A 27303-nucleotide genomic window follows, 5' to 3' on the forward strand; every position below is an offset into this window, starting at 1 on the left:
AACTTATCACCTAGGCCGTGTCCAGACTCAGGGTTTTTTTTGGGAAAAGTAGCCTTTTCCCGAAAAAACTTCCCCTGCGTCCAAACTCAAGCCGCGTTCTTTCGAAATTATTTCGAAAGAATGCGGCTTTTCTTTCGATGGCGGTAAACCTCGTTTCACGAGGAAGAACGCCTTCCTTCGAAAGTTCCTCTTTCGAAAGAAGGCGTTCTTCAATGTAAAGAGGCCGTCTTCGAAAGAGAGCATCCAGACTCGCTGGGTGCTCTCTTTCGAAAAAGCGGATTTCTCTTTCGAAAGATCCGCCTGCAGTCTAGACGCGATCTTTTGAAAGAGGCTCTTTCGAAAGATGCTTTCGAAAGAGCCTCTTTCGAAAGAAGCCTGCAGTCTAGACATAGCCCTATTGGGGTATCAGCTTGCTGCCTGATAGGCAATGTATCAATGTCTTTTCTCTTCCTGTGTGCTGCCAGAGCAGGTTTCCTGCAACACAATGGCCAGAACTATGAAATCTCATGATATTTGCCAGGCAAATTGGAGTTGCACACGATGCTGCACCTGCAGTCTGTGCTTGGCTAGGAAGCCTGAAAGCCACACTGATCCTTCTCAAGTACGGTGTGATATAACCTTTACTTTTTCACTCCATCCAATTTCTTTAGATCATTTCTGTCGTTCAGCACATTGGCAATCTTTATGGGTAGATGAGCACAGAAATGTTCCAGGTTGTATTATGAGGAGTATCTGAGAGGAGTGACAAGGAAAGGAGGCATTATGAGGATCTCAGAGAGATTACAAGGAAGGCAGATGCTGTATTATAAGAAGTCTTTGAAAGGCAGCATGTGGAACAGATATATAGTATTATAAGGAGACATTGACAGTATTATTATAAGGAGCACTGAGTATCAAAGGATGGAAGGTATTTGCGACATATGGGAAGGAAGAAAAATATTCTAAGTCATCTGAGTGATGCGACGAGGAAGGGAGCTATTTTGTGACATCCCAGGTGCTTTTTATCATAACTGCTGTATTTACCACCTCCCATAAACAATTCAGGAACAAGCAGATATTTGGGTCTGGGACTGTCTGGGGCTGATGAAGCCACATAAAAGGCTATTGGCCATTGAATGGTTGTGATGGATGACACCACTTGTGCTGTAGGATTGAAAATGTCCTGCCTGTTTGGTGAGGCGCTCGGCACCTTAAGTGAAGTCAATAGGGGCCTGATTTGCAGAGGTGTCGAGCACCCATGGCTGGTGCGAACTAACCGGGTCCGGCAGGAGGTCATCACCTTTGTGCTGGGGAGTTGAAGGCAATCAGTTGGCCCCTGGCAGGTTCGGTCCAACGTGTCACACTAGGGCAGTGATGAATATGTTTAATAAACTCCAGTCACCACCACGAGTATGCATGTGCTCACACACTCTCCACAGATAGCCCAGAAAGGCTCTCTGCCCTTGCATCTTCTGCAGCTAACATGATAAAAATGTCATGTGTAGCTAAAGGCAATCAGGGAAGCAGTAATTATCACAGCAGGCCTGAAAAACAAAGCGCTACTTTGGAGGGCAGGGTGGTAGGAAGGAGCTACAACATGTCTTGAATGCAACGCAGTGAGGGAAGAAAATTTCTTTTTTAAACACAATAGCTTATTCCTTCTTTTTTTCATAATGAGCAAACACAAACTGCTGCATAATACATGCATTTGTCCACAGACCCCTTCACTCCTTTGTTATAGCCATCCATAAACTCACGTTTTCAGACAATCCATCCTCCCTTCTCTGCCTCATTAACTATCTCTTTATACTCCCTCCTCTCAAGTGTTGTCCTGGGTTCGTCTTATTTTGGGTACACGCTCTTCAGGGCATGGTGCACGTCTACGTTTATGAGGCTATAAAAGTGCATCACGATAATGCTAATGATGAGCATTAATAATCAATTCGCATTTGCATCAGGAAAGAACCTGTCCCAAGCTCCTCTTGCAAATGAAAATGTGCCAGGCGTTTTAGGTGACAAAAGAACCATACGGGTGGGCCAAATTCTGCAATGGTGTAAGGGAGAGTGCCTGGAATTAGCTCTAGTTAAGACCCTGCAACCTGCACGATTTGGCATTTTGAGGGTCTGCAAACCAAATGGTGCGTCCATGCTGAGCAGCTGAACAGTTAGTGGGAAAAGATGTGTGATGAAACGCCACCCCTCACTGTTGAAGTGACTTTCATTTTGCATACTTGCTGATTGCTTAAGAGATGAGAGGCGTAAGTGGGTAGAGCAGCGCCACTATCTTCTTCCTGCTTTTCCCCAATACAAAACTTACACCCTCAGTCACGCCACTACCTGATTTGGCCCCGTGGCTTCCATGGCAGTTGCAATCCCCAGGGTCACATTCTGCCTACTTTACTTGATGCAACCCCATGTCTGGGTAAGGTCTGGCCTCTCTCACTAGTCAGTGACCCAAGCACTTCTGAACCAGTTTAGCTGTTAGAGGATAAGATGCCAGTCGGTGAAGAATGAGTAGTGCTGCGGGAAGACTGGCACCAGGAATTGTTTTGCTCATTATACTAGTTGTGTTTATGAAGTCAGAAGTTCCCAGAGTGGTGTGAGGAACTAGAATCTAGAAACAAGCCTGGCCTTAGCACAAGGCAAGCAAGGCTGTTGCCTTGGGCCCTGCAAACTCCTTGGCCCAGTGGTCTCCAACCTTTTTAAACCCAAGATCACTTTTTAAATGACAGAACAAGCCAAGATCTACCGCCCCATCCTTCCCCCAAGACCTCATCCCTTCCTTGAAGTCCTGCCCCACCCTCTCTATTCGTCTCCTCTCCATCACTTGCTATTCCCAACCCTTATACTGCTGCTTTTTTTTAAAAAATTCTTCTGTAGGAAAAGGTTTTTCCAACATTTAGCCTGTCTAGACTGGACCAAATGTCAGAAAACCCCCTTCTTTTGGAAACCCCCTTATTCCTTGTGGAAAGAGGAATACAGGGGTTACCGAAAGAGCATGTTTGCTCTTCCACTAAAAAAAAAGTGGAAGAACAAACACAGCCCTGGATGCAGAAGAGTTTTTCTGGGATATCTCTGGAATCCTGAAAAACTCCTGCAGTCTAGCCGTACCCTCACTGGGTTGAGACAGGATGTGTAGGCTCTGGGGTGGGAATGAGGGATTTGGGGGTGGGAAGGGGTGAGAGGTGCAAGCTCTGGGAGGAAATCTGGATGCAGGAAGAGGTGGAGAAGGGGACATTGGCTCAGGGAGGGGGCTACACGCGGCACGGGGTCCAACCTAGCCAGCATTTAAAAATGGCACCGGACGGCTTTATGCAAATGAAGCCCGGGAAATTCAAATCCCGGGCTTCATTTGCAACTCCATATGACTACATTACCCCCCCCAGTTCGAACTAGGGGGGTAGTGTAGACATACCCTAACTGTGGTTAGACCGTCTGCCTGGCAAGCATGGATTGTTTGAAGGGAGCACGTGTTTCTCCTTCACAGCAGCAGGATGGATGTAAAGAAGGAACTCTTCTAACCAATGTATGAGACGTTCTTAACCAATTACAGACCAGACAACCTGCATGTGTCCCAGTTCAAAAGTCTTCTGTAGTGTATGCTTACAAAAGGACGGCTCCATTATAGGTAGAAAGAAGAACATAGCTTGATATGGGTACCACAGATAGATAGATGGATTCCACAAATAAGATATTAGGCTAGTGTCTTAATATTTACCACTTAAAAGATAATTGAGTGATAAGGGATGAGTTAGATCACAAGGCTACATCCAGACACCAACAAACATAGGAAACTCTCGTAGATTTCAATAAGTTGGGTAGAGAAAAAAAAAGTACCCGAAGTACTTGCTCCAGCTACTTGCCTGGAGGGAAATGCCAGTCAGTAAACACATGAAATTGTCAGATGTCATGGTCACAGTCTTTATGTTTTGTGTTGTTTTAAATTCTGTACTTCCTGGAATAAAATCAACCACATTAGTTAATCAGCAGTGATCTCACGCCAGAAGCATTCCTTCCAGGTGGTATTTGATCATGAAGACAATGGACCTGGCCGACGTATTACAACAACTCTTGGGCTTTGTACCTTTAAGCCCTCTGCTGCTTTGTATTTTTAAGCCCACTTTTGAAAATTCTTCTTCTGAGCATGTGCAGCCAGAATCGGGACCAAGAAACCAGTTAGCAGCTGCTATGTTTTTCCTAGATCTTTTCCTCCCCCACCCCCCAACTCCACCCCCCGTACTTGTTTATCATGAGCCTAAATTCTGATGGATGTCTGTGCAATGTGAGTTACTTTTTCTACAGCGGCATCATCTCAGCCTCTTTTGTCTGAGATTTGCTACAAGGGCTTTGACAGCCTTTATGTTTAACTGAATTTTTAGCCTGGCAATCATGATTAACTTCTCTCTACAGAAAAGTGCTATCTGAATAAGACTGAGTGAACACTTCTAAGAACATCCTTTTCTCCCCTCCTCCTCCCTCCTTTTGTGCAGGCTTTTATACGAGGCAGAATTAAGAAGCTGTAACTAAAGTTTAGATTCAGCACAGCCAATTCTTCTCTAGACCCTTTGCAATATTGCTGAAAGTTTCTAGTGATCCCATTTATTTCAGTTATGTTTTAGTAGCTAAATTCAGGCTTCCAGAACAAAATCCATACCCTGTAAGCAGTTCTAACTCCTTATTTGGGAGAAAAAAATCATATGTTCAAAACCACAATTTTTTTCTAAAGTAGAAAAAAAACTTTCAAGGCTCATGTCCTGGACTTGTCTCATATTTAAACCATAAATACGAAATTCAGGCCCCCAACTGAGGGTCAGGATCGTGTGATGATGAGTTGCTGTTTGTCTTTTCATATAAGGATCTTAAAGAGCTTTATACATATTAATGTGTTAAATCTTGCAAGCCACCCTCCTACACCTCCCAAACCCAGCTCTGGTGCAGTACATAAGCTTTACTCTCTTTTTACAGATGGAGAAAAATAAGCAATTAAGAAGTCCAAATGACTTGCTGACTATCCCACAATTAATCTGAGGAAGCGCAAGGAAGAGAATTTAAGAATTCCCTTGCTATTTTGTAGTGAGTTAGGCTGTGTCTAGACTACATCCCTCTTTCGAAAGAGGGATGTAAATTAGACACGTGGAAAGTGCAAATGAAGAGGGGATTTAAATATCCCACACTTCATTTGCATAATCGTGTAATGGAGCTCTTTCGAAAAAGTGCCATTTCGAAAGTAAAACCACGGTCTAGAAGCTGTTCTTTCAAAAATGGCAGGCTTTTTCAAAAAGTCCTGTAAACCTCATTTTTTGAGGCGTACACGATCTTTCAAAAAAGCCTGCTGTTTTCGAAAGAACCGCATCTAGACCGTGGTTTTACTTTTGAAATGGCGCTTTTTTTAGAAAGAGCTCCATTACGCGATTATGCAAATGAAGCATGGGATATTTAAATCCCTGCTTCATTTGCACTTTCCAAGTGTCTAATTTACATTCCTCTGTTGAAAGAGGGATGTAGTCTAGACATAGCCTTAGAGGGAAACCAAATGGCTTCCATGGTGCACTTTGAAAGGATGGGTTGGAATCCAAGTGTCAGATGATAGGAGCCCATATTGGGTTGTCCTGATATCCGTAGATTCAGAGAAGGGACAGCCAAGCAACAGATGAAGGCCAGTCCTGAGGATTATATTCTCTTATTGTTGCATGAATTACTGAAAAAGCTGGATCTTTTCTGCTCACAAGAGTCCCCACCCAGCTCTTACTCACAGCAACTCAATGTTTAACCACAATCCTGAGAATAAGCTACTCCCTATATTACATCTGTCTGGGACCCTAACAGTTCTTTGAGAAGCTTCAGGGGGTAGCCGAGTTAGTCTGTACAAACTGAAAAAACAAGAAATAGTCTGGTAGCACTTTATAGACTAACAAAACATGTAGATGGTATCATGAGCTACATGTTTTGTTAGTCTATAAAGTGCTTCCAGACTATTTGTAGTTCCTTGAGACCTAGGGTACGTCTAGACTACATGCCTCTGGCGACAGAGGCATGTAGATTAGGCTACCCGACAGAGTAAAATGAAGCGGCGATTTAAATAATCGCCGCTTCATTTAAATTTACATGGCTGCCGCGTTGAGCCGACAAACAGCTGATCAGCTGTTTGTCGGCTCAGCGCGATAGTCTGGACGCTCCCCTGCCGACATCAAAGGGAGTTGTCGACAACCCAGGTATGCCTCATCCCAGGAGGCATAGCTGGGTTGTCGACAACTCCCTTTGATGTCGGCAGGGGAGCGTCCAGACTATCGCGCTGAGCCGACAAACAGCTGATCAGCTGTTTGTCGGCTCAACGCGGCAGCCATGTAAATTTAAATGAAGCGGCGATTATTTAAATCGCCGCTTCATTTTACTCTGTCGGGTAGCCTAATCTACATGCCTCTGTCGCCAGAGGCATGTAGTCTAGACGTACCCCTAGGCAGGATGGCGGATGAGTTCAGGGATAGAAAAAAGCATGAGGAAGGGAATAAAAGCACTGTAGGATCACTGCAGTTCAAGTCTTTGTGGTGTATTCTGACGTTATACCAAAAGCTTTGAAAGAACTGTCAGAGAGTAGTGAAAAATTCTAGAACTGCCCTATAACTCCATAACCTTATCAATAGTCTTCTAGGGCTCTTGTAGGTTGGTTTTATGGGAGACTTTGCAGAAAGTGAATTGAGGGAGTTCTATATGAATTGGATGCCTGCAGTTTCCTTTTGTCATGCCATTAAACTTTGTTCCAATGCACAGGTAGAGTAACAGCTTAAACTCGCCCTGTTGAGGCATATAATAAAATGATCAGTAATCAATAGTGATCTCTCATCTTTCCAAAAAGATCTTAGATGCTGGGGAGGAGGGGTAACGTCGACAGGGGTGGGTGTATCCAACTGGAATCTACAGCTAGATGCTGTATGGGGCTGATACCCTTACAGAAACACACTTGTAAAAGAGAGAGGATAATTTCTGGTTCCTGCTGCACCCTGAGAAATCACATTCCTGCATGAACAGTGCAAGATAATCACATTGGAACTGGATCAGTGAAGAAGTGTTAAAAATGTGCCAGCATTGAAGCATCTATTTGAAAACATACATTTACCAGTCTCGGGAGTGAGAGAATAAGAAAGTGTATAATTCAACATTTCCTTTTGATCTGTAAACTACTTTTTTTCTTCAGAGTTAATTTGCTTAAAAATGCACAAAGGGGGAGGGCAAGGGAAAAAAGTAAACGTGCTAAAATGTTTGACAGAAATTCAAATGTTTGCGAGGAAGTATGTTTGTTATTCCAGGCAGACAGACCAGTAGTCATTGCTCTGCTTAGTTGGGTGCATTAATTCAATGCCAAAAAGGATTTTAATACGGTGTTAGATTTGAGACTAAAACTTACACACCTGAGCCTCTGTCTCTGGGAAGGAAACCTGCTCTAGTCAAGGGGCACCATGGTAATTACACCATGCAAACCTCTAATATAGATGCCATATAGTGAAGCAAAGCAGGTGCAGCTGAATTCATTAAGTCACTGGGCCATGACTTTGCTGTAAACACAGTGCTGCAGTCCCATTCGTGTGGATTTCCTACATGTAGCTGGGGCCTGCAGTCAGTTTCCTTTTGTTCTCCCTTTGTGCTTTACCTCCTTTCCCCATTGCCTGTATGAACTGTGAAACAATCGTTAATGGCATAGTTGCTTAACGCTAGGCAGATACACGACATGTCTTGGCCACTGATGAAGAGACGAGCGCTCCCTGAGTCAACGAGGTTCAAAACATTTCTTTGGGCTAGATTTTCCCCCTCAAGGGATAGCAGTGCTTTTTGGCTACATCTACACTGCAGGCTTCTTGCACAAGAAGCCTTTTTTGCAAAAGAGCTTTTGCGCAAAAACTTCTTGCACAAGAGCACGTCCACACCTCAAAGTGCATCACAAAAGTGATGTGCTTTTGCGCAAGACAGCGTCCACACTGCATGGATGCTCTTGCACAAGAAAGCTCTGATGGCCATTCACAGAATGGCCATCAGAGCACCTGTGCTTTTTTCCATAGGGGTTTCCTGTGCAAGAAACCCCTCTGGAGAGACCACACTTGCCTTTTTGTGCAATAGCTGTAGCGCAAAAGGGAGTTATGCCTCGTAGAAGAGAGGTTTACCTACACCGGCAAACGTCCTCTGTTCTGCCATTTTACTGCTGATTTACTTGCGCAAAAGTGCATTTGAGGTGAGGATGCTCAGCAGGTTTTTGAGCAAAAATGGCCATTTTGGCACAAAAACCTTGGGCTACGTCTAGACTGCAAGCCTCTTTCGAAAGAGGCTTTTTTGAAAGATACTTTTGAAAAAGCCTCTTTCAAAAAAGAGCATCTAGGCTACAACCAGTACTTTCAAAAAGCAAGCCACTTTTTCGAAAGCGAGCACCCGGGCAGTCTGGATGCTTTATTTTGAAAAAGCACAGTTTGCATTACATAGCACCTTTTTTCGAAAGAGCACTTTCAAAAAAAGGCGTTCTTCCTCGTAAAATGAGGTTTTTCACTGTTGAAAAAACTGCTGCGTTCTTTCAATTTACTTTCAAAAGAATGCGGCAGCAGTCTAGGCGGAGGGGAAGTTTTTCGAAAAAAACCCTGTAGTCTAGACACACCCTTGGAGTGTGGATGTAGCCTCTCAGCACTACCCAGGCTGAGTAGGAGCTCTGTTGATGACTGTGTCACTCAACTGCTACTCACTGGGGTCAACATCTAGGGAGGAAACAAACACCCAACCTCATGTCCTTGGTGAGGGGAGTTCCCACCTCAGCTGTCAGTCGGGGAGAGAGTGATGAGGCTGCTAAGCTGAAGACAGGCTTTTGGGAGGCATCTAGCTGTTATCATCCAAGACAACAGAGCCCTGATATCAAACTGAATAATTGATCATTAACGGCCTGTATTACATGAGTATGTGAATGCTCCAACAAGTGACCAGGGTGTCAGAAATGGTAAACGCACATCTATAAGGGAAAAATAGTTCTTTGCCCAAACAACTTAGCATCTAGATAAAACCTACTCTCCTTCTCCTCATGCCCAGGGTATAGTTGCATATTTTGTGCCTACCTCCACGGCGAGAGCTATGGTCTCTAGGAACACCTAGGGCTCCAAAAACTCCATGACTCTGGCAGAAAGGAGAGGCTGGGATATTCCACTTGTAGTGGAAGGAGGGGAATTAGTGTCCAGACTTCAACAGCTCCCAAAAGCGAAACAAACCTCTTCCTCCCTGAACCCATCAGCAATGGGGAAGAACGGATAATTCCTGATCATCGAAGGATCACACAGTATAGTTTACACAGTGCATCGGGGATTCTACGCACCACACCACTGTATAAAGTGGATTTAGGACTTAGTCACTTGTCTGTCTGGACAAATCCTGAGTCCTAAGTTCAAAAAGCACATTGAGAGGCATATGAGCTACAGGTGCCATAGAAAATCAAGATCACACTCTTTTGCTTATTTCATCACATTATAACTCAAATTAAATCAATGGAATTTTTTAAACTAAACACACTAGCCTTCTTAACAGGCCTCCAATTACCTCCCCTCTCCCCCATGTGTACAGCATAGAAGCAAGCATGCTAACTGAAAAACCAAGGCTAGCATGTCCCCAGAATATCACTGGTGGGACCCGAATGATGGGAAGGTGATATCATATGGCAGAATTGGAGCAGCCACACTGAAACACAGGGACCACTGGCCTAGATCCTAATCTCTACCCTGCAATCTCCTTGGTAACCTTTGCTGCAGAGAACCCACGGACTGTAAATTTAATAGAAGCTAAGACAATAAGGAATTGGTGCAGAAATATATTGTACTTCACAGTTCTTCCTATTCTTCTAGGGATAAGTGTGAACTGAAGCCATTACCCTCAGTGCCCCTACACTCTGTGAAAGGGGTATTTTGAATGACATACCCAGACCTAGCTATAGAAAAGACCATTCTCATTATAACGGGCTAAAGTTAAACCACTCCACAAGCCAGGCTGAAATTTGGAGTGGTAAAGACTAGATCCAAATTCTGTGACTTGGTCCAATGTCTATGTGGCAACTCTCCATCTTGAAAGATGATGGGGTGAGCACCAAAGAGGCTCAGTTATTGCAAGTCACAGGGTAGCATTGTAATTTGCTCAGAAATCCAATTTTTGAGTGACGGTCCTTGCCACAGATAATGAAACTAGCACATTACTAGTGCTAGAGCCCTCTTTGTTTTTCTCTTTTCTTTCCTGTCATCCACTTCTCTTCAGCCGCTTTAACTCCCTGGTATAACACAGCTCCCCATTAGGGACCATGACTTCCTCACCCTGCCAGCTTGCAGTGTTGACGCTGAAAGTTTTCATGTCCCTCTTGCAAATGCCCTTAAACATCAGCTTATGTTGGTAATTTCACTTTTTCAAGTTCAAAGTGTTAGGAACTTTTGTTTCCTAATGTAAATTTTAAAAAAAAATTGTTCCCCTCTGTGATAAATTAGGTCAAATTGCTGATGACTATAAAGAATTAATACTAACTTGTTTTCCTAATGCTTTGCCTCATTGACAAATGTTGTAAAAGCCCATTAGGTAGGTTAAAAAAAGTACATCAAGTAAAAATTAAATCTTCTACAGGAAACAAAGTAAAATATTGAATAATAAAATGAAGGCTCATTAACGAAATGTTCATTTTTTAAGATTAAAAATTCACAAGCATTGTCACATCTCTCATCTGAACCAGATGAGGTTTTGTGTATTGTATTTTCATACATATTTACAACTCTATTTTCAAAATTCCCTGTCTTTTGCTTTGTTTTTAAGTATCTTTCACATGTGCTCACTTTTCAGAAGGATTTTTGTCATTTTACAACATGCCTGGTGCCTGCAATGGTTCACTTTCAAGCTAGGGAGTAAACGGTGACACTGATTGTTATAACCTGCCTCCCAGTATCCTGCTACTCTAGCCCTGTATCTGCAGAGTGTACCTCTCCCAGCACACCAACTAGCATATGGAAGGGGGGGACATAGTCAACTATCCATCCATTCTCTGACCTTTCCCCATTCACATGCTTGGTAGCACTCCATAGAGGCTGTCTCCCCTTTGCGCTGCTACTCCTGGCATAAGAGGCTGGTAAAGTAGAATAAGTGGCTGCCTTCCACCATCTATCTTACCTCATGAAGGACAGGCTACAGTCTCACTTTAAAGTAAATTCTTTAAAAATATAAATCTTTGTATACTTTTAAACCATTGTGCACGCAATCTATTTCTGTCAGACAAGTACAATTCTTCTGTCAGTGTCCTGTCTCCGTCCAGTGTCCTAGAAATGGCTCAGAGAATTTAAGATATAATACAATAACCCACTGCAATTCATGTCAGATCTCATTAGATCTTGCCATCTTAACAGGGTTGAGCTCGGTCAGCACTTGACTAGGAGGCCTCCACGGGAAACCAAGGTGGCATTCATCATTCTGAGTCCATACAGAATTATTTCCACAATATGTGTGTGAGAGAGCCCAGTGCTGAGTCTTTCAAATGAGAAATGAAAGTATGGCCCATGACTTTCCACAGTCCTTAAAGATTCCTTGTAGCTTGTTGCAAAAATAAGGACATTAATCTCAGTCTCAGAGGGAAATTCCAAAATAGGTTATTGCTAGAGCTAGGTAAAATTTTTCAGACAAAACTTTTGTCAAGGAAAAATGCACATTTGGGTCGACTGAAAGATTGAATGAATTTGTGTTGAATCCTCTGAATTGTTTCAGGTGAAAAAACAGAAGAAAATCCACCCTCCTCCATAATCGTCATTGAAAACCACTTTTAATTCAGAATTTTACTTTTTGGTGGTTTTTACCCCTTTTTAAACAAAATGAAATGTTTCATGTTGGGGCAAATTAAACTTTTCTTTCACCCAGAATTCAATTTTTTCAACGTTTTCATTATGGCAAAAACAATTATTTGGGGTCAACTGAAAATGAAAATCTTTTGAGTGCTTGGTTCAGCACCTGAACTAGTAACTGGTTATGTGCACAACTCTCATAATTACAGAGATGGGTGAAACTGGAGAAGATATTGGTCAGTGAACATTAGCACGAAATGTTCCCCCAATCTGTTTCATGTGATTTTTTCATGACACTACCCCTTCCATTAAAAACAAAGTCAGTCTAGTGAGAGTTTCTTGTGGTGAAGTATAGGCAAATACAAAAATCCCCTAATCTGAAAAAATTTCGACAAGTCATCGGGTTTATAAAATGGGCACAGAAACTGGGAGCCAAGCCTTCCTGAATGCTATTCCCATCTTTGTCCCTGCCTTGCCTTAATACTCTATTGAACACAGAGCACTTTTAAACTTTTGCTCGGGTCCCATTCGGCAAAGCACGTAAGCACATGCTTACATGACTCATTTGCTTTAAGTGCCTTACTGAATCGGGGCTTAAATCGGGGTTCTCAACACCTTTACACAGGCACGAAACTATCATTTTCTCTTTGAGACAGGAAAAGTACAGTCATTTGTCAAGGGACACAAATCAAAGTGCCACCAGAATGGGGATCAAAGTAGCATTAGACCCAGATCTCCTGATTTCCAAACCATACCTAATAGTCTCAGGACTTGAATACAAAAAGGTTTAATCTGCAGCTTTTTGCTGTGCCTCAGACAGCATGCATTATGCCAACTGTAGTGATAGTTTGCATGCTGTCAAAGCACATCCTGGTGTACACACATTGGCAGTTTGAAGCCAACCGAGATCATGGGGTACATGGAGGATATTCTGTGCTCCTTTGCTTCCTTGCCTCAAAATGTGCATTTTAAAGCTTTTTTCACAGTGCAGCATGGGCCACACAGCGGAAGTCAGAGGGGTTAATTATTTTTTTTTACAAAATCCCAAGATTCTTCTGTCTTCACCTCAGACTTCCTCTCTGGGCAGGAAGTGCCCTTTTCAAATTGCTGTCAGGCAGAATGGAGCCAACAATGAGCTCTGGTAAGATGCCGCTGAGTTGAAATGTGCAGAGACAGCTTGGGCTGCATTTCAGCTCTCAAAGCTGGACAAATTTGGCTCTGGACTCCCTCCACTACCTCACTGAGCCGATGCTAAGGCAGCAGCAGCATCTCCTCCAGCACAGCAGGATCTTCGGTGGAGATGGAATTGGGGCCCAACAAAGAAGAGAGGTGCACACTGAGATCATATACGATTGGTTCCTGGAGCAGCTTCACAACATGCACTGCTGTTTCTGGGCTAGGGAAACCATCATGGATTAGTGGGGAAGGATTGTTCTGCAGACCTGAAAGGACCAGCAGTGATGCGAGAATTTCATGGCGAGGGAGGCCACCTTTCTGGAGACATATGCTGACCTAACTTCAGAGCTACAGCAGCAAAATGCTAACATGTCCAATGGACAACCCATGGACAACCAGGGAGCAAGTGCCATGTGGAAGGGCCCAACCCGCAAATGCTAATGGTCTCTAGGGACACAATTTGGCATGGGTGGATTGACCACTGGGGCCATTGTCATTCAGGTGTGCGATGCCAAGGAAAAGCTATGTTTGCACTAAGTTATAAAGCTTGATATTACTTAGGAGGCTTTGGTAGGCATAGGAAAACCATCAGTTCTCCAATATGCTTTGAGAATGCCATGTGTTAAATCTAATATTTGTTCCATCCCTCCTTAGGGTCCCAGAACTCATAAACAGAAAGAGCTATTTCTCCACAGTGCTCCTGGGGATTGTAGGCCACTGTGGCAGGTTTATGGACATAAATGCAGAGCGGTATGGAAGGGTTCGTGATGTTTGGTTTCCTCAGAACTCTGCTCTAGTTAAACTATTGGAGAAGGGTCTGTTTGCCTAGGGGGAACACTATGGACATTAATGGTGTTGACACTGCTCCAGGTATTTTGGGAAACCTGGTTTATCCTCTGCATCATTGTAAATTAAGCCATTCACAGGCCACTTGGACAGAAGGAACTGTTTAACTACTGTTTCCGTAGTTGCAGAAGGATACTGGGGTGTGAACATTGTATTGTTTGAATGGGAGATGGAGCTGTATTTGTGATGGGAATCAGCAGAAAAGTAGGTTGGTTGTAACTTAATCATCTGTCTCAGTATGGGATAATATCTATATGTATTGTACATACATACATATGCATAAGTACATCTATGTTTAATACCCATATGTTTCTGGGTATATGCAGCTATAGGTCTTCTGAGTCCAATTCTCCTCTCACTTACACTGCATAAATAAGGAATAAAACTGGTGAAAAATCAGAGGAAAATTTGGGCCCCGAAGGCTTGAATATATTTAGATTTTGCCTGTGGCCCTGTAACTTTGTTTCTAGTCAGTTTTACTTTCAGGTTCCCTTGGGTGGCAAATATTGCAAGGAGGAGGTTTAAATAAAAAATACACTCTAATGATTTTTACTGAAATGTTTAAAAATGCATGAAAACAGTTCTGCTAATATTGGGGGTTTTAACTTTCTCTCCCAGTTTTAAACAAAACAAAATAAAATTACCCTACTTTTAAGACTCTTAAAATGTCAGCATGAGGATCCTTTAAATATTACATTGAAAACTTGAGATTTCTTGTTCTTTTGAAGTTGAACCACAAATGAAGTAGCCCAAACAACAGCTTTATGACCAACCTTTTTTAATTCGAGGAGGAAGAAAATGGAGAATGGTGGATTTCATATAGAGCTGTACACATTTTTCCGGTTTCTGGACATTCTGAAAAAAAATCCATTCGTAGAAATCCATTGAAAATTACTTCTTTTCAAAAATTTTGGCAAATTGAAAAGCAATTGGTTTTAAATTTTGGGTCCAGGGAAACATTTCATTTAAATAGATGCACAATGATTTATTTTCATTTTGAACATTTTAACGGGTTTTTCTTTTAAAAAATAATATTAAAGGAAACTTTAAACCAAAAATTGTTTCGAAATGTGTAATGTGTCATATAGAAATTTTCAAAACAAAATAATTACTATTTTATTTTTAAGATTTTTTTCTATTGAGACACTGGCAATATTGACACGGATCTGTGAAATCATTCTGGGTTATTGAATCTGCAGCTACCTTCCCTTCCCAGTTTTTGTTGAAAATTTCCCCGTTTTAATTTTGATTTCCAAATCACTCAGACAACAAAGAAGAGGGCTGCTTCTAAGATCCAAAACAGAAGTAGCCTCTCTGTTTTCTGTCTTTGGTTTGGATGACCCTAATGACTGGAAGTCTTTTTGGAAGATATACTTTAGTCAAACACAAGATATTGGATTCAGTACAGGGATAATTGATGAAATTCTATGGCTTGTTTTATATATGAAGCCAGAATAGATAATCTCATGATCCCTTGGCTTTTAAATTTTTGAATCTACAAGTTTATTCTTGTGAGACTTCAACTGAAGATGGCAGAAACCATACAAGATCTCATGAGAATACTACCATTTCAAATTGAAATCTCATGAGAACTGCTCATCAGACTTTCACGGATAGAAAACCAAACCTGAATGATACTTCTTACTTAGCCTAGAAGCCACAATGTCCTAATGTGGATCAGAACAACCTCCTGGATCCATCTGCAGTTTGAAGCCATTGCTTAACTCTGCACTATACTGCTTGTTTATTTTCTGCAGTGAACAAAAATTATGAGACGAGAAGATAGGGATGAAGAATGTGAGCAGCAGAGAATACTGAGGGTGAGACCTGCAGGACTGTCTCAGAGTTCCTCAACTGGACACCTCCACAAGCCCACTAGCCTATTTGGCATTGATATTGTTCTCCAGCATTCAGTCTCAAGGATGAGACGGTTATATTCTCCTTCAAACCTAGACTACGCTACCTTTGGCTTTCCTCGTTCACGGTGACAATGTCATTTGTTCAACCTAAGCCTGCTCTGAAAATAGACCCTTGCTGTTCATTTGAACCGCCTTCATTAGTAGGGTTGCAATGTTACACACATGAGCCAAAACCAAAAAGGAGAGCCAAAGAGGGCAGTTGTGGCTCAGAGCGAGAGCTGAGTGGTGCTCCTTGTAAATAAAGATTGTTAGCACTGTACAGGTTACAGAAATGCACACAAAGTTCTTCTGTTATTCAAATTACAGTGGTCTGATCTACACGACATCAGCAGGTCAAAGTAAGATACGCAACTCCAGCTATGTTAATTACATAGCTGGAGTTGATAGATCTTACATAATATTTCTGCATCATCCACGCTGCGGGAGGCCGATGGCAGCAAACCCTCCACATTAGCTTCCTTTACTCCTCATGAGGAGCAGGTGCAGTGGCACCAACAGGAGTGCCCTTTGAGTTCGACCTAGCGCATCCATATTACACCTGCTAAAGCGAACGCCAGAAAATAGACCACAGCAGCATCCAACTTCTGTATAATGCCCAATGTGACTATGGCCACAGAGAAATTGGTCAAAGGCTTGTTCTGATTGCTGGCTGCTTGTTAAGCATTGTGCGCCATCCCTCAACTAGGGAACAACTCTCAGGGGTATTTGCTTCCATGGTCATTACCTAAACTAAAAGTTCATAGGACTACCATGTAAAATGGGCTTCATTTTTTTTTAAAGAAAAGAAACAGGGAAAATATCCATGTACATTCTTCTACCCTGATTTTTAATTAGTATGTTTACAAGGCATAGTAAAGTTTGGCTGCAAATTAACCAAAGGTTCCCTCTGCTGCCATTACTCACTTCTCCAAGCCTGCCAACTGCTCGTTCATGGCAGCTATTTGGTATGCTTTACGCTTGCCTAAAAACCTGATCTGGGATCCCTGAAACAGCTCCCACTTCATCTTTGTAGGTAAAGTATAAAGCTGCTCAGCTGCTTGTGGATGAATGGGAATTGGGGTGATTTCCTTTGAGGCTTAGAGGCTTGAGAAAATGCTCACTCAATTAAAGCAGAAGGGAAACTGTTTTATAGTCTCTGACACCGGGCATCTGTAATGCTTTTGTCACAAAAGATGTCTCTTTTTAGCAACATGGTCTCCTTGCCACCAACATAAGGCTTAGTTTAATTTAAAATACAATTTAAAGTTTTGTACTTGGTGAGAACTCTCTCTGTCAGAACGCTCGGCTGAACACAATGGGTGCAACTTTCTTTCATGCATGCTGTGCTGTTTTGGAAAGATGTAGAAACAAAGGCGAGGCTACACAAATGAGCATCCAAAATTACACTTGAGGGAAACTTCAGCCTTCCAGGGATTTTTCAGCAGATAAAGATTTCAGGAAATGGACAGATGCCGGCAATGAAAAATGGAATGCTTGTGTTATCAAAGTAATCTGTCTTTATTGGATTAGCTGGGAAATACTTATATCTCCACAGATGCTTCTGCAAATGACACATTTAATTTATCAAGAAATTAAAGGACAATAATAGATTCAAATGAAAATGCACTAGAAAATATAATACAAAAACATTTCCCCCTATAAACAACGTACTTTGTTTTCAGATAGCTTTCTTTTATCATGGTAATATAGAGCTCAGCATGCCTTGTATAAAAAACTGTGAAGAGGATTTGGGATTAGTTTTCATTGAGGGAGAATTGTGAAATACCACAGGTGACAAAAGTAAGTAGTGAGACATGCTAAGCTTAATCATTTCTTTAAAGCACATAGGCTGTATATTATGCCCACACCAGTAAATATGTTTTAGAAGAATACGGATCCTTTCTACCATAAAGAAAAGAAAATAAACAAAAAAAGTCCCCTGAGATGGATCCTTTATCTATTCGCTGAGTTCAGGCTCAAGTATTTATGGAATTTTTCAAACATAACAATGATTAATTTGAGAATAAATGTAAAAAATTGTCTAGAGAGATTCCTTGGTTCCTAAAAAGCCATTGTGTTGCCAATGACTATGGATCAAGTTCAGTGGTGAAATATACAGTGGCATACATCATCTTGTACCATTGAAATGAAATTTTACTCTGCGATCCTCTTCTGCCATTATTTCTATGAGCACTGAACGTGACGCAGGCTAGGTCTACAGTAGATTCGGCAGCTCGGCTTAAGGGATGCAATTTTAATTACGTAGCTTGAGTTGGCTTCTCCTAAGCTGAGCTTGGTGGTGTCTCCCACAGTGAGAGGCTGACAGGAGCAAAAGCTCTCATTGGCTTCCCTAACTCCTGGCAAGAGCAGGAGTACTAGATGCTGGTTGGGGCACCCTCTGAGTTCGATTTAGCGAGTCTTAACTAGACTTACTAACTCTAACTCTGGAAAATTGATGGCAGGCACATTACACTATTTTTTCTAAAAGCACATTTCATGGACATTACACTAATGTTTGCCCTGTGGGCATTTGGCCCGCTGTCAAATCTAAGCTGATAAACTGCTGAGTCACTTACTTCCACAAGATGGAGAACTGTGTGAGAATGCCTGAACTTCCCTCCACAACATGGATGACAAGCAAAGCTAACAGGGCTATCCATAGAAACCAGTAAATATGTCTATCAAAAGCCTTGTTTCATGACACAAGGACACCACAACCATCTAAATCATACAGAACTTGTATTTGGTGCTCATAAATATTGGACAAACAGATACAGGTGATATTGAAAACTTCTGATAATTAGGTTCACCTTACTGCATGAGACAGGCTTCCCTGTCATCACTGGCAAATCAAAACCAAAAAATATACTACAATAATCCCAATAAAACAGAAACTACAGTGCATAAGCTACAATAAAATTTCATTAAAAAAGGCATAGGGATTTTTAGCTGGCAGGTTGGGTGGACATTCATGGTAGCCCCTTTGAGAGACTGGAATGACTTCCAAGCAGCTGTTGTAGGTGGTTGTGTTTATACTTTGCAGATTAAAGTGTCCTCAACTAGGCTTTGACACAACAGATGGCAATGGCTCCTTTGGTATTTTATTTGTGGTCGGTTGTATCAGTGATCATACAACGTTTTCAGTGCCTTGTGTCCTTGGGTATTTCACGCCAATGAGAAGCTGAATTGGATGGTTAATTATTGATGCCCTTTTGGAAAGCTATGTGATTTTGGGAGCTGTGAGTGTGCTTTTTTGACTAGAGTGTCTGGAAAGATCAGAAGAAATGTCAGTCCAGGATGATAACCACCTCCCCCCCCCCAACCGCCAAAGGGCACGGGTGTATTAGTGATAAGCAAAAGTAGAGTTTGGATGAGAAAAGACACAAAAAGTTAGGATCCTTCCCAGAACCATAATTATTGGAATATCTTGATACTTCAAATTTAGGATAAACAGCTTGAGGTTCCAGGCCTTAGAACAGGACTCTCAAAACTATCAGCTTCTGGTCTGATCTGTCAAGCTAGAGGGACTCAAGTTTCTTGGTGGTATTTTAGCATGTGTGTTCCTGGACTGCACTGGTGGTGTGGGTATGTGGGAATGAAACATAGCAGTGATTAAAAAGTGAACAGACCTTGTTCAGAGTGCAGAGATGCTGCACTTCAGGTTACAGTTTGGGCTGATTATTTTATCTGAACAAATTTGTGCATGCCTGAATTTTCATGAGACCTGGATACCTCCTTCCCGTAGACTTGTTTGAAAACTCCTGCCTTAATCTCATTAAAGATTTGATCCACCTCCCACTAAAATTAACAAGAGCCCAATTTGCCCGATCCAACCATTTATTTTAGATTATACAAAATAATGCTCCACTGGCCTTAACAACACAAAAAGAAAGGACACATTATATATGTCATAGAGCATTTAAAAGAAAAAAAAAGATTAAAAAATCCAGCCTTATAATGAGGGACACAATATAATTGTGATCTTATAAAGTGTGGACTGCATCAGTAGGTTTTTGTTTGTTTACTTGTGTTTTAGGTATTCTTGTCAACCTGTGCTGTTTCCCTGTATCTGAAGCTTATCCCCTAAAGCATTTTGCTGCACTTGGTTGTGTTTTTTTTTCTAGGCTTGTACCTTGCCTCCCCTCTTACACTCTCAGAGAGTGAATAATTTCCATTGCTTATGTAAACTGGCACGGTGCCTGACTTTATTATCGGTGAAGAAGAACTAGTGTACAACAGAGACACGAGTTTAAGTAATTATCATGCAATAGCAAGTGTTATTTAGTGGTAACAACATGGTAACATCACAGTTAATACCTGCAGCCAGGGTAATTACACAGTACCTTATCTTAATGCATTTACATTCAAATTGGATCAGTGGACTAATAAGTAGTCTCACTACCGCAGGTGACTCACTGAAGCGAGGAACTCAATGCAATACCCCTGCAGATTACAGTTTTTGTTCAAGGTTTACTCCAGGAGTCTGAAGGGGAGCTCATCCAATCTGGAAAAGGAGTTTGAATTTCATTTTGTACATTCGCAGTAGGCCTGATGATGCAAGATAACATTACAGGTGACATTTTCAATGGCCTCGCATATATTGGGAGCCTGCACTCATTAGCGCAATCAGAACACCCACCTGTGTATGCAAATTGAGTCATTTCATGCTTAGCTCCAAGTGTACATAAGCAACTACCCAGTGAATTCGTGGACCGCCATATGTGTGAATTTTGCAAGCATACAAATCAGAAGCTCTCCAAAAAATCGGCGGCATGTTAACAGTGACAATATAAAATGAAAGAGAGCTGGCGAGGAGGGCGCGTGAGAGAATGAAAATACAGAAATGATGAGCAATCCAACAGAAAAGTGAAGACCAAAAGGATTGTTCAGATTGAAGTTTTGGATGTTTGCATTAGAGGAAGGGTGCCGCCAGCCTTGTTAGATAAGGCTTGTTAGAGCAGAAATTAAAGGGCTAAGGGAGAACAGACACATTTTTCAACGTAAACGAGGAGTAAGCACAAGGAGGAATGTCACAAATGTACCCCTTCATAGTAACCACTGGCATATAGCAGCTGCAACATCCAGGAGGGGTGGCACAGGTCTCCCCTGCACCTTTCATAGACTCAGCTCTGAAACCGGATTCCTGAAGAGATATTTGTTTCTCATTTGCTGTGTTACCATTGGTTATTGCTTTCCCTGCCGCCTTCTCTCTCAGCCATTCAAATCCTTACCCTCCTGTTTCCTGGCCTTTGAGCTTGCCAACCCTCAGTTCTCCCCCAAATCTCTTTTTTCCCCTTTCTACCAGGCCCAGCCTCCGGGCAAGTTGAGCAAGGCAGACTGCCACTAACTTCCCTGGCTAGGAACCACCCAGCCATATGGCATAGCCAATCACAGCGTGCCACCTTGGGCCCCGCAAACTCTTTGGCCAGGACTGCTTTCCATCTTCCTGGCCCTCAGTTTCCCTCACTCTTCCCCAATCCACTCCCTCCCGTCACCCCATTCCTGTCCCCTCTCCAACCTTGATGAGCCCCCATAAAATAAAACAAAGTGGCCATACTGGATTCTGAAAATGTAACTAATGCATAAGCCCATCTTTGACCCACATCTTCTGTTTGACTTTTTACGTATTTAAACTATAAGCTGATGATGGCAGGGACTTAAATAAAATAACAATGGAGATTTACAGCTACTCAAGATATGTCCTAGAAATGAACCAGCAGGGGGCCTCTTCTGTCCCTGAGGAGGCACTGAACCTGTAACGACAGAACCTGTAACAACAGGCCTAGAAGATAGCCACGCAAGACACACTAACCCACTGAGCTGGGTTTCAGCAGTGGCATCTGGCCTGGTAGAGGCAGAGGTGGATACGCTGAGGAGGGGAGGGTGTTAATTATTCACATCAACCTGAATATGAAAGAGGTTCAGAATCTGGGCTAAATTTTAGAGCCATTTTTTCCTTTCCTACCACTTTGCCCAACCTACAAACCTTAAGTCGGAAGAGGTCTGAGGACCAGGCTTAGAGTATCTGATTCCTTTCTCATTTACACAGGTGTAACTCCCTGGAGTGCAGGAGACTGACGCCCAATTTCCATTCGTGTAACTGAGAGGAGAGTCAATCCATTAATTTGCATGCAACCAAACATTTTTTGAAAAGAGGGGAGACATCAAGGATATAGAGGATTAAGAGTGTCGATGAGAAATTTTAAGATGCGCTTCAGAGAATTAATAGGAAATGCAAACTGATCCTTTGTGACACGTAGCTAATTTCACATGTAATAAAGAGAAATTAATTAATTGCTTTGACTATTTGATGCTGGCATCAGCATTGTGGGAGTCCTAAAAAAAAGAAGTGTCAGAACTCACAGAAGTCTGGCCACGTATCAGGAGGCAGGGCACCACCTTCTGTGCAGTGTTGCCAGTGTCGTGATTGTGTTGCTAGACCGAGCGGCTTTTTAGGTCTGCTTACAAGTTTTCAAGCTTTGCTGTGACAAGTTGTTAAATTGCAACTTTTAATGGAAACTGGAGACCTTCTGGCAGTTTCTGCGAGATCTGACACCAAAATCGCTACTTTGGAAGCGACCCTCGGGGACGCAAAGAGGTGGGAGAGCCATGAGGGTGGAAAATGGGGGAACAGGGAAGGTGAGCAGGGGTTAAGTAGGGGAAAGGCAGGGGAGAGATTGGGCTGAGAACAAACAGGGATGTAGCGACTGAGGGGAAAAGGGAGACATTGGGGTAAGGCAAATGGGGCATTGGACTGAGAGCAGGGGGATAATGGTGGTCAGGGAAGAATAGGTGGGTTTATAATGGGTGGGGATATGGCTCAGGGAAGTGGAATGGAGGCTGCCCGGTCAGCTCTTTGCAGTGCCTGTCCCCTCTCCTTTGCAGAGCTGAGTGGCTCCTGTTGGGGGAAATCAGGGGGGCTCGCTGTCACCAGAACTCAGCTGTGGGGTGCTTTTCCAGGACAAGCTGTGCAGTCAAGGCCTCACCCCTTCGCACTCAGGGCTTTCCTGTCCCTGGAGATACAGATCCTGGCACAAGGGACACACCCTGGGTGGAAGGTGCCTGATGGGAGCGTTTTACACCCGCTTTGTATGCACTCCTGAGTCCTGACTGGGCAGGGGGACAAGGCAGCATGGGGCTGAGGGAAGGCAAATCTAGACTATAAAAGCTGGGTGTGTGCATTGTGACAAACCACAGCCTGCCAACTGCAAAACTCTTATAGAAGGCAGCCATATTGGAAGGTGGGTTAGTGCTTTCTTTTTTCCAAATTAGCCACACCTGAACACAGCCCAGCAGCCAGGGTAGAAAATAGAGGCCTAATTAAGAGGCAGCTTGCAGCTGGGGTTAATTCAGCACCTGCTGCCAATTAAGGCCTCCAGGGTTCCTATAAAAGGATTTCTCCCAGGTAGCAAGGGGAGAGTTTTTGGAAGGTGCCCAGGCCCATGCCCGTGATGAGAATGACTTGGAAGCGGGGACCCTTGCCTCTAGGGAAATCCCAGGGCAACAAAGGGGGCTCTGTGAGGCTCTGAGGTGCTCAAGTAACCGCCAAGAAGCGCAGAACCCCCAAGGAGCTACCAAGGGAATTTGTCACAGCGTATAACATTTTCAGAAGCATCTATGTGACCTGGGAGTGCAAGTTTAATTAAAGTGCTGCCTCTGCTCCTAAGTCACTTAGAAAATCTGTCCATTTTACTCTGGTAGTCCAGAGCCCCCTTTAAAGGCTTAGCTTTAGAAGTGGTTTTCTGCTCTCCACACTGCCTGGGCAAACCCTATTTAAATCACACTAGCCTCCTCGTCCTTTAAGCCATGTTAAAAAAACCCAACTCTGCTGACACAGTTTGATCTTCAAAGAAGATGAGACCTTAAAGCAGCCTTAGAATCATAGAGCTGGAAGAGGCCTCGGGAGGTCATCAAGTCCAGCCCCCTGCCCAAAGTAGGACCAACCCCAACTAAATCAACCCGGCCAGGGCTTTGTCAAGCCGAGACTTAAAAATCTCTAGGGAGGGAGATTCTACCCCCTCCCTAAGTAACCCATTCCAGTGCTTCACCACCCTCCTAGGGAAATAGTTTTTCCTAATATCCAACCTAGACCTCTCTCCACTGTAACTTGAGACCATTGCTCCTTGTTGTGCCATCCGTCACTACTGTGAACAGGCTCTCTCCATCCTCTTTGGAATGTCCCTTCAGGAAGTTGAAGGCTACTATCAAATCCCCCCTCATTCTTCTCTTCCGTAGACTAACAATCCCAAGTCCCTCAGACTCTCCTCGTAGATCATGTGCTCCAGCCCCCTAATCATTTTGGTTCATTAATTTGCTGGGCTTTGGTTCATTAAGTTGCTGCCTATTAATAAACAGTGAAGGATCTGAAGTTCAGCATGTAATGTCCCATTGGGCCAATCCACACTACACCAGATACATCCCTGCATCTCTTCTGAGCTCAGTGGAGTCACATGGGTGACTTTAGCCCATTTTTCCCTCTGGTTTGAGCTGGCCGGGAAGCCATCACAAGTGCCAGAACAGAGACTGGATACAGTTCCACTGACAAGACTAAATGAACATGACTGAAGGGCGGAGATGGGAGAGATGAGGAATCCTCCTTTGCTTCTTCCTTTGTGAGCCGAGGAGCGGACACTGATTTTTGGCCATCACTACTAATTTCGCTGGCGACTCCTGGAAATGCCAGAAGTGTACTTCACAGTCAGATCAAACAGAAGGAGAAACCAGTCTCTGGAAGCTCCTCTCCCAACACACACATCCTCACTCATAGCTGAACACAACATTTACAGTAAAGAAAGATCAATTTTATTTTCAAGCATTTTCCCAAACCAAAAACCCCTTTTCAGGGGAAGTTTATACATATCTGACTTCAGAAGATTCACTAGGCAGGAAATGCCCTGATATTAGCCTGTAACGTTTTCCTGCCTGTGTTGTATTCCCTGTATTCTTTCATGATGTAACTTTATTCCATATGCTTTATAATCCTGTGGTTTGCTTTATTGATTTGTTCTTACCATTTTAGCAGGGATGCACTGACCTGAAGGAGGCCTTCTGATGCCAGTGGCTATACAGCTCCTTGGCCAAACATTATTCCCTCTATAAACAGGCTTAATGCCTGAGTTTTCATAGCAGTCAGATGAAAGGGAGCCCTCCTATCACACCACTGAGTTGTAACACAGTTTCTACTGCAATGAAACAGACCTAACATTGTTTCTGGCTTCCAGCCCAAATCCCCCTCTGCAGGGGAGGAAAGGGAACAGAGGTACATGACAGGTAGCGGGTAACCTTGTACCTTAAGCACAGGCTCCTTGCATCATGCCTCCCTCTTTTTTATTTTATTTTTGTTCTGCACAGTGGAACCACACCTGCCTGGGTGTTTTTATGCCCACAGTGGGGAAGGCACGGCAGTATTTGGCTTTCTATATTGTAACTGAACTTTGGCAGAAAGGGACTGGTGGGGAGCACATATTTAGGCCATTCCTCAAAAGCACAGTTTTCAAAATATACAGCTGTCATTCCCTTTCATACAGTGGGATGCTGTGGTGTCATTCTTGGTGCGAGGGCTCACGAGAATTCTCTCAGCTATGGTACCGGTGCCCAGTAGGTGCCCACTGGTTTGGAAATGAGGGAACAAGGGGTCCTGAGCCACATTCCACACAACATTCTGAGGCCTGGTCGACACTACAACAGAAGGTCAAATTAAGATGCACCACTCCAGTTACGTTAATTATGCAGCTGGAGACAACGTATCTTAAGGTGCATTTCTGTGCTGTACACACTCACAAAAGGAGGCGTACCAGATGTCGGCCCGAGCTGCCTTCAGTGTTCGACTTATGGGTCTATACTAGATCCACTAAATCGAACGCCAGAAGATCAACTTCTGGAGCGTTGATTGTCTGCATAGTGTAGATGTGGCCCAAGATACTTTCTTTGGGCTATACTGCAGCCTCCACTTCTGACTGTCAAGGCTTTTTACACTATAGAACAATTATTTAATCATCTGAATCAGTATTTTGACTTTCTCCCTTTTAATGAATGCTGAAATGCTTAAATGCCAATTGGTATTTTTATTTTTCAAGATTACCACAGAAGCTTTTTCCCCAAGGACTGAAATAAATACATTCAAGTAACCTAAGACTATAGATGGTTCTGTAGTAACTAATTTGCTATCTCTGCTACACCAGAGGTGAACAGATTAAACTGGCTACTTTTCTATCTACTAGATAAGAGGAATGCATTATCATTTTCTCTGATTACTATCTTGTGCAGGTAATTATACTTCTCTTTTGCACATAATTAAAGTGAAGGTTGATTTCCATTCATTCTTCACAGTGGTAAAATTATCAAGTTACCTTTCAACTAATTATTTTCTGTAGTAGAGCAGTATCTCAGATCCCTGTCACATTCCATTTAACAAACACAACATAGCTCTGAATTAGACTTATCACAGCCTGGGACTTTTATGCTATTAATTTGTAGGGGGAAAAATCTTTAGACGGATGCTATCCAAGCTGAAAATGAATTTCTTTTAAAAGAATCTAATCAGGGTGTTTTTTTCCCCCATCTAGTTCCGAATCCTTTGCTCATTCCCAATTTCAATTGTCTTTTTGTATTATGTAAGTTTTTCTTAATTTGTTCGAGCCTGCTACATTCTTATCTTGCTGCGTTTTAGTCGGTGATCAACTCTTTTCTACCAGGAGTTATTTCAGAAGAGTTGCATACAGTACTGTTTTCAAGTCTTCAGGGTGTCAGACACAATATAGTCAGACTAGTTTTTTTGAGACACAGGTAGAGCCTTTGCCTGTATTGTGATATATAGAAGTACACCCATGCAGAAAGATCTGGCAAGAAATCCGTATAATATCAGCAGAACCAATTGCTTATTGGGACCATTTTTTTTTCAAAGAGAGAATTTCTCTGTTTTCCCTGCCAAAAGCACTTAGAGGATTCTGACTGATTCTGTTATTTACAGGAGGAAAATTTAGCTCTTACTATATTATTTTTCATCACTCCATTCAGAGTCCTTTTGAAACAGACTTTAAATTACCTGGTCCACCCCACTACTGATTCTTAGATATGTCATCCTTTTTCACTAGTTCCCTCTCCTTCTAACAGTGAGAATGAAACATAATCACTACCACCATTTTTCAGGGATCAGGTTTAAAGCCATCCCCAAACTCCTCTCTCTTATTGGGGTAATTTTTCTTCTGTCCACTGTGTTGCTCTAACTACTTCGCTGTGCTCAAACGTATGAATTCTGTTCCTCGCATTGTTTTTTGCTCGTGTTGTTCTCTGCCAGCTGTGTCAATCTGATCCTATCATGAGACCAGTCCTTAGGGCTGCATTCTTCTCTGTTGTCCTAGCGTGACTCCGTTGAGGTTCCCTGATGCAGGCTGGTGAAGATAAGAACAGAATCTCTCTGCCCGTGGTGTTTACAGCACATAAGCTTTTTGGCTAACTGGTTCTGAGACTCACTCTTTTGAGAGCAACAACCTTCCTTATTGGTGGCAGGCAGTAACAATGTTAAATCTGCCCCTACCCCCCAGCTCAATATGGCAATATCTTAACAGTCTGAGGCCATGTCTTCA

At 42.7% G+C, this 27303-nt stretch overlaps 1 long non-coding RNA gene across 3 annotated transcripts in view; it reads left to right on the forward strand.

Annotated features, from left to right (window-relative positions):
* LOC112543768 (uncharacterized) overlaps positions 1-27303 on the forward strand; it is a 79891-nt gene that overhangs the window by 20827 nt on the left and 31761 nt on the right. Inside the window, exon 4 of one of the 3 annotated variants that reach the window (XR_012906979.1) lies at positions 21768-21972. The exons of the other annotated variants lie outside the window; for them this stretch is intronic. This is a non-coding gene — a long non-coding RNA (uncharacterized LOC112543768). Of the gene's footprint in view, positions 1-21767; positions 21973-27303 lie in introns of those variants that run through there. 3 annotated transcript variants of the gene reach the window in all.

Source organism: Pelodiscus sinensis, chromosome 13 (genome assembly GCF_049634645.1).
Source record: "Pelodiscus sinensis isolate JC-2024 chromosome 13, ASM4963464v1, whole genome shotgun sequence".
In the NCBI taxonomy this organism is placed as follows: Eukaryota; Metazoa; Chordata; order Testudines; family Trionychidae; genus Pelodiscus; species Pelodiscus sinensis.